Source organism: Erythranthe guttata, chromosome 3 (genome assembly GCF_056151865.1).
Source record: "Erythranthe guttata isolate IM_541 chromosome 3, IM_541, whole genome shotgun sequence".
Classification (NCBI taxonomy): domain Eukaryota; kingdom Viridiplantae; phylum Streptophyta; class Magnoliopsida; order Lamiales; family Phrymaceae; genus Erythranthe; species Erythranthe guttata.
Window position 1 is genome coordinate 15,227,501 of NC_142535.1, and position 14,380 is coordinate 15,241,880.

The following is a 14,380-nucleotide window of genomic DNA, read 5'->3' on the forward strand; positions in this document are numbered from 1 at the left end:
ATGAGTGATATCGTCGTTGGTCGCCGTCGCCGCCGCCGTCACTGCTCCAATCTAGGGTTACTCAAATCTAGGATTACTCAAATCTAGGGTTTTGATAATTCTTCGGCCCATAGTTGATTAACGAGATGCATAATCGAATTACATCTGTATTAATAGACTATCCCGTATCATTTAATAGACTATCCCACTGATATAATTTGACTATGGATCTCGTTATTCGACTATGGGCCGAAGAATCATCAAAACCCTAGATTTGAGAAGTGACGGCGGCGGATTTGTGTTTTAAAATTAATAGACTATCTCATATCATTTAATAGACTATCCCATATATCTAATTCGACTATGGATTTAGTTATTTGACTATTGAGCCGAATAATCAACAAAATCCTAGATCTGATAAGTGATGGCGGCGGATTTGTGTTTTAATATTGTTAGACTATCCCATGTCATGTAAAGACTATCTCATTGATCTAATTCGACTATGGATCTCGTTAATCGACGACGGGTCCCGTATTATTCAACCACATAGTATATTAATAATTTCAATATAGTACATTAATCTGCTATGATAGTATATTACGGTTATAGTAGTGATATGAAATTGTGTTACAAACAATATACCACTGAAATGACAAGAACATTGAGAACAAAACCAACGTAAAGTAATTCCAACATAACCACTAAAATAGTACATTAATAATCTCATAATTTCAATCTAGGGTTTTGATAAAATACTTAAAACACATCATAGCACAATCAACCAATATGTCGAGTTAAAAAACTCTAGTACATTAATAATCTCATAATAGTATAATAAAATGATAATGGTAGTATCATACGGTATTCATAATAGTATACTACTGTATTACAACGGTTTAACACTTAACCGAAGTTACCGAGCCATTACATCGTAAACACGACATTAATTAAACATATCAAATCTTAGGGTGGTTTGGAAAATAACAACCATCGGAATCATTTGAATTCATTGAGTTTATGTCCTCGTCGCTATCATCAGGAATGCAGTCGAGTTCTTCTTCGAACAACTGCACAAAGCCTGCATTCAATGCCTCACTTCCAGTGGCATCAACGGCTCCAACTAGTTCACCCCCATCCCCTGTTCCATCATCATCAGAAATAACAACTTCAGCATCATATGAACTTAAAAAATGCAGAATACAAATAATTGATTAAATAGACTACCAAATACATTCCAATGTACTACCGAATACATTAAAATCGACTGATGTAAACAAACAAAACAACTATCAGTCAGTTTCAACTTCATCAACTCGACCACACCAAATATTTATTTCGATTACTGCATAAACCAACTACAACACTCATATAAAACAACTCTGGTCCGACTGCGTGAACCATCCTCTGGCAACTATGTGAATCTTCTTCCAAACAAACATCATCAGACAAAATAAGGATGTATATGTGACGACGTAATTTTTTTAAGAAACGATCTACTTTACTACCAATATAATCAACGTATCAACACCAATCTTAAAATGTCTACCCACCATAACACAACAACCCCCGCACTATACAGCGAAAATAAAAACGAAAAAAAAGTTCATACCCGCTTAACGACGGACAACGATGAACGCTCAGATCCGAACCTACCTCCACGCCGGTGAAAACTTCTTCAAAGCCGACGGAAACGATGAATTGATGGAGAAATTCTTCAAAACCGATTGTACACGTTGTGATAATAACGAAACCGCCAATATACTCACGTAATTTTATTCCGTGATTTTAGGCAACGTATCAGCAATCTCATATCACGTAGTTAAGGAAATAAATGCCGTTCAAAAATAAAGCAGGGGTATTAAAGGGAAATTAAATAATATATTGTGCCAAGTTGGCATATTTGGGTGTATATCAAAAAGTGAAAAATTAATTGGATCTACCTCATTAGAAAATATGAACAAGGGGGTTATCCCTAATAAACCCATTTGAATAAGGATTTTTTTGTGGGAAATGCAATAAAATCAAACAAGTATTTGGTTTACTTTAATTCAATTCATTAGATTTAATAAAATTAGTGGTTTCGAATCGCATTAAAATAAATATATTTTGTGCTCTTATGCTTGAATCAATTTTTTTTGGTTGTACTACAGTTAGATGGATTAAGTTCTCTTGATTTGAAATAATGATTTTGTTGTTTTTGCGGTTTGTTTCATAACAATCTTTTGAGTGGGTTAATTATGTTTTAAGAGGAAATGTAAATAGATCGAGAAATCAAGGAAATCCGAACACCCGAAACTGAATATTTATACAAAAAAAATCTGTTTTTCTGTAGAAAATAAGTGATGATGCAATAGATCATCCATATGGATTGTGGCAGCTGTGATTCAATAAATGCAGGGGGTATGTATTTTATATTTTTGCTAATGTATTTATATTAAATTTACAAATAAAAACTAATTTTTAAATTACTTTTTTAATGCAGGTGTTTAGCATATTACATCAAACCTTCAAATGGTAAGATCTTAAATCCGAGTTCAACTCTTGTTTTCATAATGGGCTTTTGAGATCTTTTTTAAAAAGACTCAGAAGCCCAAAGCTGAAATGCAGCACAAATTTCGATTAAATTTGAAATCGAAATAATATGCAAAAAAAAAAAAAAACATATTGAATGAGGCATGTAAACAACAAAACGAACTAACACCACGGCGACGATTTGCGTTCCGTCCCCTTCTTCCATTGTTCGGCACCGCAACGCATTTCTTCTCATGATCTCTGAACCTGTCTGGATCCATGTGGAAATTTTTTTTGCAGACCAAACACTTGCTTCCCGTTTTGTCGTAATGGTTCTTGATCGATTGGTACACGTGAATCTCCTTCTCCTTCGGCGTTGCTAGAGTTAATACAAACTATTAGAGTTAATACATATAAAACATAGTTAATGCACACTATTAGAGTTAATACATCCAAAACAGAGTTAATAATAGATGTTAAAAATCTATTAGAATTAATACATTCAAAACAGAGTTAATGCAATCCATTAGAGTTAAAGAGTTAATGCAAACTAATATATTTAATGCAAGTCACATTATTATCAATTGTGTATTCATCAATAATTTTTTTAAACGCTAATGTTCAAACTAATCATGACTCTCTAAATTTAGCTGCATGTGAACCAAAACATTGTGAACCAAAACATTGTTGTGAAATGTGTACTAATCAATAATTTAGTAATACATTCGCTAATCGATGATCTAAGCTAGTTTTTCTAATTTTTTCTCAAAACATCAAGGCGTCGTTTAGTTGCCAATAATCTAATTTGCTAATAAAATGTTGAATAATCTAACGAGATCCCTCTAAAAAGGTAAGATAAAACAAGATATGTGGATATTTATCATCAAAAAAAAAAAAATCCAATTATTGAACCAATAATAGCTTATCTTTCCAACCAAACAAGGCTAACACTTATATATTTATCTAAGTCAAAAAAAATACTGGAAAAATAGAGTAAATCTAAAACAACAACATTAACAGGTGTTAAATACACTTCCCCCAAAAAAAATGTTAAATACAACTACTTAAACACAAGCGCCGAAATCATGCTTCATTTTCAAATCTGTTTAGTGATTACTAATTCATATTATATTAAGAAATACCCCACTAAAATTGAATGTTTGAATCTTCATTTTCAAATCAGATATGTGATTTCTAATTCATATTATATTAAGAAATACCCCACTAAAATTGAATGTTGGAATCTTCATTTTCAAATCTGATCAGTGATTTCTAATTCATATTATATTAAGAAAATACCATACTAAAATTGAATGTTGGAATCTACCTACTTTACAGATGTAACACATTATTTAATTAAAAAATGATGATTAACAGACAACATACCTTAGCTTCGCAGTGGTCGGGTTTGAACTTTGAATGCTCTCGAAGATGGGTAATTTCTTCAATGGTGTGAGAATATTAATTGTATGATCGTTTGCATGTCCTTTTTGTGAGGTTTTAATGAGGTTTTTTTTTTCCAGGCTCTTTTAATGGGCTTTTATTGTGTAGTTCAATTAAAACAACAATTTAAGTACACGTGAATCTTCTTCGCCTTCGTCATTACTATAAAACAGAGTTAATGCAAACTATTAGAGTTTAATGCAAACTAATAGATTTAATAGTAGATGTTAAAAATCTAATAAAGTTATTACATCGAAAACAGAGTTAATGCAAACTATTAGAGTTAAAGAGTTAATACAAACTAATAGAGTTCATAATAGATGTTAAAAATCTATTAAGGTTATTACATCCAAAACAGAGTTAATGCAAACTGTTAGAGTTAAAGAGTTAATGCAAACTAATAGATTTTATAGTAGATGTTAAAAATCTATTAGAGTTATTACATTCAAAACAGAAACAATTAGAGTTAAAGAGCTAATGCAAACTAATATATTTAATGCAAATCACATTATTATCAATTATGTATTTATCAATAATTTTTTAACCACTAATGTTCTAACTAATCATGATTCTCTAAATTTTGCTGCAGGTGAACCAAAACATTGTTGTGAAATGTGTACTAATCAATAATTTATTAATGCATCCGCTAATCTACGATCTAAGCTAGATTTTCTATTTTTTGCTCAAAACATCAAGGCCTCGTTTGGTTACCAATAATCTGATTTCCTAAGAAAATGTTGAATCTAACGAGATCCCTCTAAAAGGTAAGTTAAAGCTAGATATGTTGATATTTATCATCAAATAAAAATCCAATTATTGAACGAATAATAGCTAATCTTTCCAACCAAACAAGACTAACACTTATATATTTATCTAAGGCAAAAAAAGTACTGGAAAAACAGAGTAAATCTAAAACGCCAACATTAACAGGTTTTAAATACACTTTCCCCAAAAAAAATGTAAAATACAACTACTTAAATACACGCTGAAATCATGTTTTATTTTCAAATCTGATTAGTGATTACTAATTCATATTATATTAAGAAATACCCCACTAAAATTGAATGTTGGAATCTTCATTTTCAAATCAGATTAGTGATTTCTAATTTATATTATATTAAGAAATACCCCACTAAAAATTGAATGTTGGAATCTTCATTTTCAAATGTGATTAGTGATTTCTAATTCATATTATATTAAGAAAATACCCCACTAAAATTGAATGTTGGAATCTACCTACTTTACAGATGTAATACACTATTTAATTAAAAAATGATGATTAACAGACAACATACCTTAGCTTCGCGGTGGTAGGGTTTGAACTTTGAATTCTCTCGAAGATAGGTAAGTTCTTCAATGGTGTGAGAATTATAATTATATGATCGTTTGTTTTTTATTTTTGTGAAGTTTTAATGAAGTTTTTTTCCCAGCTCCTTTAATGCGCTTTTATTGTGTAGTCCAATTAATTAGGATTTCAATAATTTTAATTAATTTCAGCCCTATTCATTATGTTGGAATCGGGCCGTGTGTTGAATTTTTCTATATTTCAAATTCCGACTTGTACATTTTTTATCAAACGGAAATAAGTTCTAACATTTACTATGACTCCAAGATTGTCTCGTAGAAAAAATTACATTTTTCTATCAGTGATATAAAAATAGCAAATCAGTTGATCAAAATAATTTTTAGTTACATTAATGAATTCTCCTAGGATCCAAATAAAATGTTAAACCAAAGTATTAGGGTAAATTGCGAAAAACCCCGTGAACTTTAGTTTAAATAATGAAAAATACCTCCATCTATCTGTAATAACCAAAGTTCCCCTCTGATTAACTGTTGATTGAATTTTTTAACAGAAAATGTGTACAGTCTATTCTACTTAAAATTTTGATGAGCGAACATAAAATTTCCTCATCGGATTATCTTTATGTTTTTTGTATAATAAAGTGCGTGTGCTTTAATTTTAGGTTCTCCTTAGATCCCTCGACCATTTTTATAGGCTCAACTGTTTCGGTTCTTTTCCTTTTACGGTGAATTGATGAGTTAACAATCTTGGATCATTTTGAACAGTTTTAATATTTCTATTGTCCGAGTTTTTGTCTGAATATTTGAATTTATTTCATAAAAAATTTAGGATCAGTTTAAATAGTTTGACACAAACGTCTATTTTCAATAGCCAGTAGTGAACCGATCTTATTGAAATATAATTGATTGTTTTGCATAGCTCTGATCATTTTCTTTTCCCTTGAAATTTTAAAATTGAATTGATTGTCCATCTTTTAGTAGGCGTGCATGTGATATTTGTTGCAAACATATGATGAACAAGATGAAACAATAATATTTGAAAATGTTTCTCAATATTTGGTGCCCACGTGTTTCTTTTTGTGGAAGAATAGCAAGAACAAGAGGTGTTTATTCTAACTTTTATTTGAAGACCAAGCATCTTTAGATTGAGCATTTTTTTACAGTCAACAATTCGCAATGAACTATTTACAGAATAGTCTACGAGACTCAAACCCAATTCGATTTACTACACAATTTTACTTGATAGACATCTCCATGTGTTTGATTTGGATGATAGGAGCACAATTTCACAGCTATTATCTCGTAAAATTGGCGACAAGTCAATAACCTCTTGGGTGCAACACGAAATCTTCCGCAATCAACAATTTTGAATGAGTATTTGTTTGGGAAGATAGTTTTCCATGATTATTTTCCAGTTCATGATTTAATGCAAATAAAATATCAGCAAGTGAAGATTTCTATGAATATATAGAACGTTGTTGTCATTGATTCTACATTTTTTTTATTTACAATTATTTTTAGAAGGGCAATTACAATTTTGGTCATTTAAGTTTGCACGTTTTTCACTTTTGATTCTTGTTTACGGTCTTTAACAAAATATATTTTAATGCTGTCACATTTTTAACATATTGAGTCCCTTCGATCAATGATTGAATTATGGCTGAATATGGCATTTTTTTTTGAGAATTTGACTTCCTTTTAACTGGGTTGACTCTTTTTTTCGATTGATGACATATTCGTGCCAATTCTACAACCGATTTAAAATGCAATAACTTTGATAAAAACAAGTCAAATTAAATAAATTTAAAAAATAAAACACCCGAAGTTCTTGAAAGCAAATTTAAATAGATCTGCAAAGTTCTTACCCAACATAAAAACAACAAAGTTTTATATAATTCAAACCCCCAAATTAGATTTCTCGAAATAATGTTCAATAATATTCAAGATGCACGCCGATTAATGAATTCAAACGTGAACCACACATCCCGTGAAATCCCACAACTTTTCCTTCACACAGTCCCGAACTGAAAAAAGTGCCCTTTGCAACACCAAACGGACCGTATATCGATCTCCTTATTAGAATAGAAAGTTATCGATCTAATCATGTTCATTTCACCAACCATGCCATGATATTCATTCACGGATGTAAGAAACTCGGTTTTGTAGTCGATATCAATCTGCAATTGGTGATAAAATGTATATTGTATCTTCCTATTATAATAATTATTTGATTGATAATGATAATATATAGCATTTCTGATAACATCAACTTGCTGCAATATGCATTAATATATAGGTAACTGATGATTTTGATAATTAAATTAGACAACAAGATAATATAGCTATTATAATTCATTTTGAAAAAAAAAATTTATTTTGCTTACAGAGACATTTAAAAAGAAACAAAGGGAGTTTGAAAAATGCAGCATAACCTCGCGGTGTCGTATTTGAGCGGAATCGTGTACTGGAATTGGACCGGAAAGCACATGAAATCCATTAATCTCACCACCTTTCATTGAAAATGAAAAAGACGTTGTTGCCCCTACACCGGATGTCCGTTTCCTTAAATTTGTGTCGAAAAGCAGCGATTTTATTACCATGGTCTTCCCGTGTCCCGAGCAAAGTTTCGAAAAATAGCCACTTATTATGCTCGCCGAATATTCCGAGGGGTAACCGATATTGATCTGCATGCATGCATGCACTACAAAAAGTTTACATATTTTCATCTTTGAAGTTTGAAGTAAAGATATTTTGTTTTTGAGTTGATAGCATGCACACACACCATCTGCAGTGTCGAAATTGACTAATCCGTTGTTTTAGATGAAAAGACAAAACTACCCCTAACTATTTTAATTAATATTTTCAATTTTGCAAAAACAGAAAACAAAAGCTAAAATATTAAATATAAATAAACTAGAAGATAGTCAATCCGCTGTACGGTTAAACGTAGGGGTGCAAGTTGGAACGAAATTTCCAAAGTTCGCTAGTTCCGATCCAAAAAATTCCGATTTTGGAATAACTTTTTTCATTCCGACTTCCGAAATTCCGATTTTCGAATTTTTCCGATTTTTTGGATTGAAATTGGAATTATATAAAATAAATTTGGAATTTCCGATTTCCGATCCAATTTAATTCCGAAATTCATACCAAAAAATTCCGATTTTTTTTCCGAAAATACACCTATAAATAATATATATTATATAATACCTATTTTCCGAAAAATACACCTATAAGTTTTGTTTTAGGATTTTGACATAATGAATTGTTGTTAGAAGTTTTATTGGATATTATGTTGTGTTTATTTTTATTTACTTTTTTGAACTGAAATTTAGTAGTTATTAGTTTTACTTTAATCAACGTGGATGTTCTTATTTTTGAAAATTTATGAACATTGTAGAAAATTTCGGCTAAGTTTTGAAATTTTAAAGCTTATGTTATTTCCAAATTTTTTTCGAAATTCCGAAATATCGAACCTTTTAGAATTGGAACAAATTTTTATATTCCGAAATTTTTTGAATTGAAATTGGAATTGATTTTGCACTTCCGATATTTTTTTAGAAATTTTCTGAAAAGGCTAATTCCGATCCGATCCATCCGACTTTCACCCCTAGTTAAACCTCTATAAATTAATATAGTCGGACTAAGGAAATTCGATTAATTTAGCGGAATATTAAATTATCGAGTTAATAATTTAGCACGTTCTCGCCAAATTGGGACCGGAAAAATTATTATTTACGCGAGACTATTTTTTATTGAGTATTAATTTATCGAGGTTCTACTAGGGGTGTGCGCGGGCCATAAACCCGCGGGTTCTATCAAAACCCGCCCTCGTCCCGTCCAACAACGGTTCTTGATTTTGAAGAACCAAACTTGTGGGTTTTTAACGGGTTTACGATAGACGGGTCCATGGCGGGTTTGTAGTAGGACCCAACATTTACGGGTCGAAACCTGTTATCGTGTAAACTATTTTTTTTTAATATATAATTTATAAGTTTTACCGGAGAATAATTAAAACTAAACTGAATAACCTAAAATTTTAAATTGAAACCAAACATAAATGTTCTACTAGGGGTGTGCGCGGGCCATAAACCCGCGGGTTCTATCAAAACCCGCCCTCGTCCCGTCCAACAACGGTTCTTGATTTTGAAGAACCAAACTTGTGGGTTTTTAACGGGTTTACGATAGACGGGTCCATGGCGGGTTTGTAGTAGGACCCAACATTTACGGGTCGAAACCTGTTATCGTGTAAACTATTTTTTTTTAATATATAATTTATAAGTTTTACCGGAGAATAATTAAAACTAAACTGAATAACCTAAAATTTTAAATTGAAACCAAACATAAATAATATAAATGTCAAGAGTAAATAAAAATTAATATAAAACCAAAAATAACTAATTCATAACTTAAAAGACAAAATTTAAATAAAATAAATATAGCCTTTTCAAGTATAACCAATACTATTCAGCTCAATTCAACACCATTTTCTTCCTTCTTTTTTTTTTTTTTTTTTTTTCTCTGACGTGTGTTGACCGTCGTATATATATGTTTTTTTTCCTACATTTTCTTAGAGATTTTCATAATCTTTATAGCTATTACTTCCACAATTATAGTTTAGTTGATTTATGTATTTGATACTTTATTTATTCATTAATATTATTAATTTATTATACTGTATAATGTAAACAAAACGACGTCGTTTTGTATGGCTGGGCGAGACGGGTTTCACGGGTATTAAAAAAAATTGAACCCGTCTAAGACCCAAACCCACGGTTTTTCACGGTTTTTCACCATTTTAGAACCCAATCCTATGAATGGATCTATCCGTCCGGTCCCAACGGGACGGTTTTTCACGGGTTTGACGGGTGTAGCGGGTTGATGGGTCCGACTTGCTCACCCCTAGGTTCTACTATGCTATGAGATTTTAAGATTTTTTTATTTACCGTATCAACTGAATTACCTTCATCTCCCCCGAATATCGGAGAAGCCTCGTTGGAGCCATGTTCATTTTTACCCTGCGTTTTTTCATCAATTTATTATTACTATTATAAATTATTAAAATAAAAAAATAATAATAAGAAAAAACAAAAATAACGTTTATACCATTTGGTTGTTGTCCTCGTAAGGCGGTAGAGGGAAGAAGGAGGGGTTTATTTGCAATATAAATACTTATCATCTGAGAATTAATGACTTCGAAGAATGAACAGAAGGTGCTTGTTGAAATGCCCCAATGACCTCTTACTCATGAAGTCGTTTGATATTCACTTTGGACGTTTTGAATTTCAAATATCAAATGTAGTATTTGTTTATAGGGTAGATTCCACTTTCTTCCTTTGTATTTTAGCTCGATATTACTTCATCCTCTTCTAATCTTGATTGCATCGATTTGTCCTCCGCACTTGACAAATTGTCTCAATGTAGCCATCGACGTTAGTTTTCAGACCTTTGATTTTAACAACGTTTGGTCTAAGGTCTGAAAATTACAAAAAAAAACCACTCCTCCCTGTTTAAATAATTATAAAAAAAATTTAAAATAAATTGTGGTTGTCGTCGTGGACTATGCTTTCTCGTTGTCTTGATTTTTTTTTAATTATTTTTTTAATAATTATTTAAACTGAGAGAGGTGTCGTTTTTTGTAATTTCAGAGTTTAGACAAAACGGTGTTTATGTCAAATGTCTGACAACTAACAACAAGGACCACACTGAGACAATTTTTCAAGTGCCGAGGGCCAAATCGATGCAATCGATAATAGAAAGGGATAATGTAATACCGAGCCAAAGTATAGAGGGGGAAAGTGAAATTTGCCCTTGTTTATATATTTTTGTTACTTAACTATAATTTATTATTTGATTCATGAACTGAACAAAGTATAAGAAATTTATTGTTTCGTTATTTAATACCAATACAAGTCCGTTCAACTGATCAAATGCATAGTAGTTAAACTCGCGAGATACCGCGATATATATCGCGAGACGGTACGGTCCCAATCAAAACGAAACAACTCATAATATATATCGGCTATGCATAAAAACCGTTATATATCGCGAGATATCGTATCGTATCGCCACATCACGATACGATATTTACGATATTAGTCAAAATATTAAAATGAATTAAAAAAATTAAAAAAAATTAAAAAATTAAAAAATAAAAGAAAAAAAGAAGAAAACGAAATATTCACATTATCAGGGTCTGAAAACGAATTTCAATATTATTTAATGTTTTTTTTACATATATTAGATTCAAGAAATTTACACGCCAAGTTTTATATTGATAAGAGAAAATAGGAAAATGCCAAAGTTGGAGTTGATGAAGTTAAAGAGATTGATGAACATGAGGATGAAGACACTCGTTTGAAATTGGTGGATGAAAAAAAATTAAGTTACATTGATCTTGAAGATTATGAGTGATAGACTAGTTTTTTTACAAATTACGGATCAAAATTTGAACTTTGTTGATGTTATTTTTATGAGCAGTTATGACTTATGTCCTATTTTATGATATATTTTATGATACATTATTTTTTTAAGAAATTAGGAATGAGTGCTTTGACTTTAAAATATTAAATTTTACATTTTTATAGTATTTTTATTATGTAGATATATATTTTTTATTATTTTTAATAGTTGGTTAAATATCGTACGATACGATACGATAACGATACACGGAGAAAAACGATACGCCGGTATTTTCCGATTCGATAACCATGATCAAATGTAATTTATTTATTTATATTTTGGAAGAGAAAATAATAAGTCTAAAGAAATCAACGAGGATTAAAATGTTATGAAGAGTATACAAGTTCTTAAGCATCTTTAAAAATGAATTCATGATCTTCAGTTGTGTGCTTCTTGATTTAATTTGGAAAAATCAAAACCCTTGTGCGGAAAAATCTAAATGCAATAAGTTTTATACACGATCTATCGCCTAAAGTTCACTGGTCTTATTTAGCAAATTTTGGAAATTTTTGGACAGTTTGACCAAAGTGGCACTTCAAGACTCGAGTACATTTCTAGAAACGCAAATTTTGCTACCTATTCATCTTTTTGTAATGGTTTCATATCTTAGTCTGTTGGAACTCTATCGGAATAACGTATTCAATGAATTATCTCATTAGAGTTTCTAACAATGTTTTAGGGGGTTCATTGTAATTGTCAATACTACATGGACCTTAAAGTTATTTTAGTATATATACCTCATGGACGTAGGTGTAATTTACCCAAAAAATAAATACGTTTTGCACCCTAAAAATGCCAACACTCACAAAGCATGCCAACCGATTTTTTTTTCTTTCTCTTTTAAGTTTTGATGGATCAAAAGTTTCATGACACTATATTTCAACGGTATAAAGTGAGATTAAACGTGTAATATCCACCATATTTTATATATGTATTCTAACTTGACTGAAATTTTAGTTACTTTATCCCTTGCATGCACGCTATTTTCTTCATCAACAATGCCTCGTGCATCATCAACCGATCGAAACGTACAAGTGTTAATTGAAGGGATAGAAAAGTTTTGGGCACTATGGTCGAAATGACGATTCAAATGTATCTCACGAAACACAAAATTTGCTTCTCACAACTTAGCTAAGTGTGCATTTGATATGTTCAGTTTTGTAGTATTCGTGTATGTTGTTTTTGTGACGGGGGCTCCCCGATTGTTGACTCTTGTAATTTTTTATTTATTTAATTTATGATTGATCTTTTCTATCGAAAAAATAAAAATAAAATTCGTGAGAACAAATGAAGTAGATGAAATAAACTTTAATTAAACAATTAATTTCATTGCATTTGAAGTTATTCCATTTTTGTAACTTGGCTGGAGAATATACTATTGAAGAATGAATAGAGAATGCGAATATTTTTTTGTTTTCATATTAGGACAATTAATATCTGATGAATATTATACATTACATTTGAACACCAAGACACAAATAATATATATTTAAAATATTTTATTTTAGAAAATATTCTTTAAAATTTATAAATACTAGGGTAAATTATAAAAATCCCCATAAACTTAGATTAAATTATAAAAACCACCTCCACGTATTCGTAATTAACAAAACCCCCTAAAATTTTGTTTCCGTCTTGCACCACAATGTGACTTTTCACGGATTTTTTATTTATTCCCGGGAATAGACTTTACACAATTTTAGATATTTTCTGATGCAGAATGGAAGTACGGTAAAGAATTAATTGCACGAATTAATCCGAAAGAACACTACTCAGATGTTTTATTGATAATAAACAATCTTGAAAAATAAACCCTATAGCAACCACTTATACTATCGAAAACGGAAAAACTATAATCAAACTAGGAAAACTAGATAATTACCAAAAAATGCAAAAACGAAATAATTTCTAAATCTAATAGAATACTGATAATTGAAAATATCCCAACTTGCAAAATTGAAATCCCAATTTATAGAATTAATTATGAATTATTTAAAACTTTCCTAAAAGGGTAATGATATACGCAGGCCAAATTAAACATTCAGGCACTTTTTTACCATGATTTTTTACCTTTTTACCATAACTATTTACCTTTTGTACTATTCCTACCCAATAAAAATAAAAAAAAATAAAAAAAAAATTAAATTGTTGTGCTCGTGCAAAAACATGCAAGCATTTCAACAGTGGTCATCTGATTTCACACGAGCACTGTTGAAATGCTCGCATGTTTTTGCACGAGCATCTTATAAATCAAAAAAAAAAAAAAAAAAAGAAAATTAATCTGCTCGTGTAAAAACACACGAGCGGTTGAAAAGCGTTCGTGTGAAATCACACGAGCACTTTGCAACCGCTCGTGTGTTTTTACACAAGCAATTAAAAAAAAAAAACAAATAATAAAAATGCCTGCTCGTGTGGATTTACACGAGCACAGTGGATGCGCTCGTGTAAATTCACACGAGCAGGCCAACGTGTGATTTTTTTCTTTTTTTTTTTCCGGATTCGTAATCTACATAACAAGAGGATCGTAAAAACGTAAAAATTACCTCCGATCTGTTGACGATTTGCACGGGCTTTGCGAAAGAAAATCGAAAGGTTGAGAGAGTTTTGAGTTTTTTTACTTTTTGTTTTTTGAAGAATGGTAAAAAATGTGCCTGAATGTTTAATTTTGCCCTGCACAAATCAT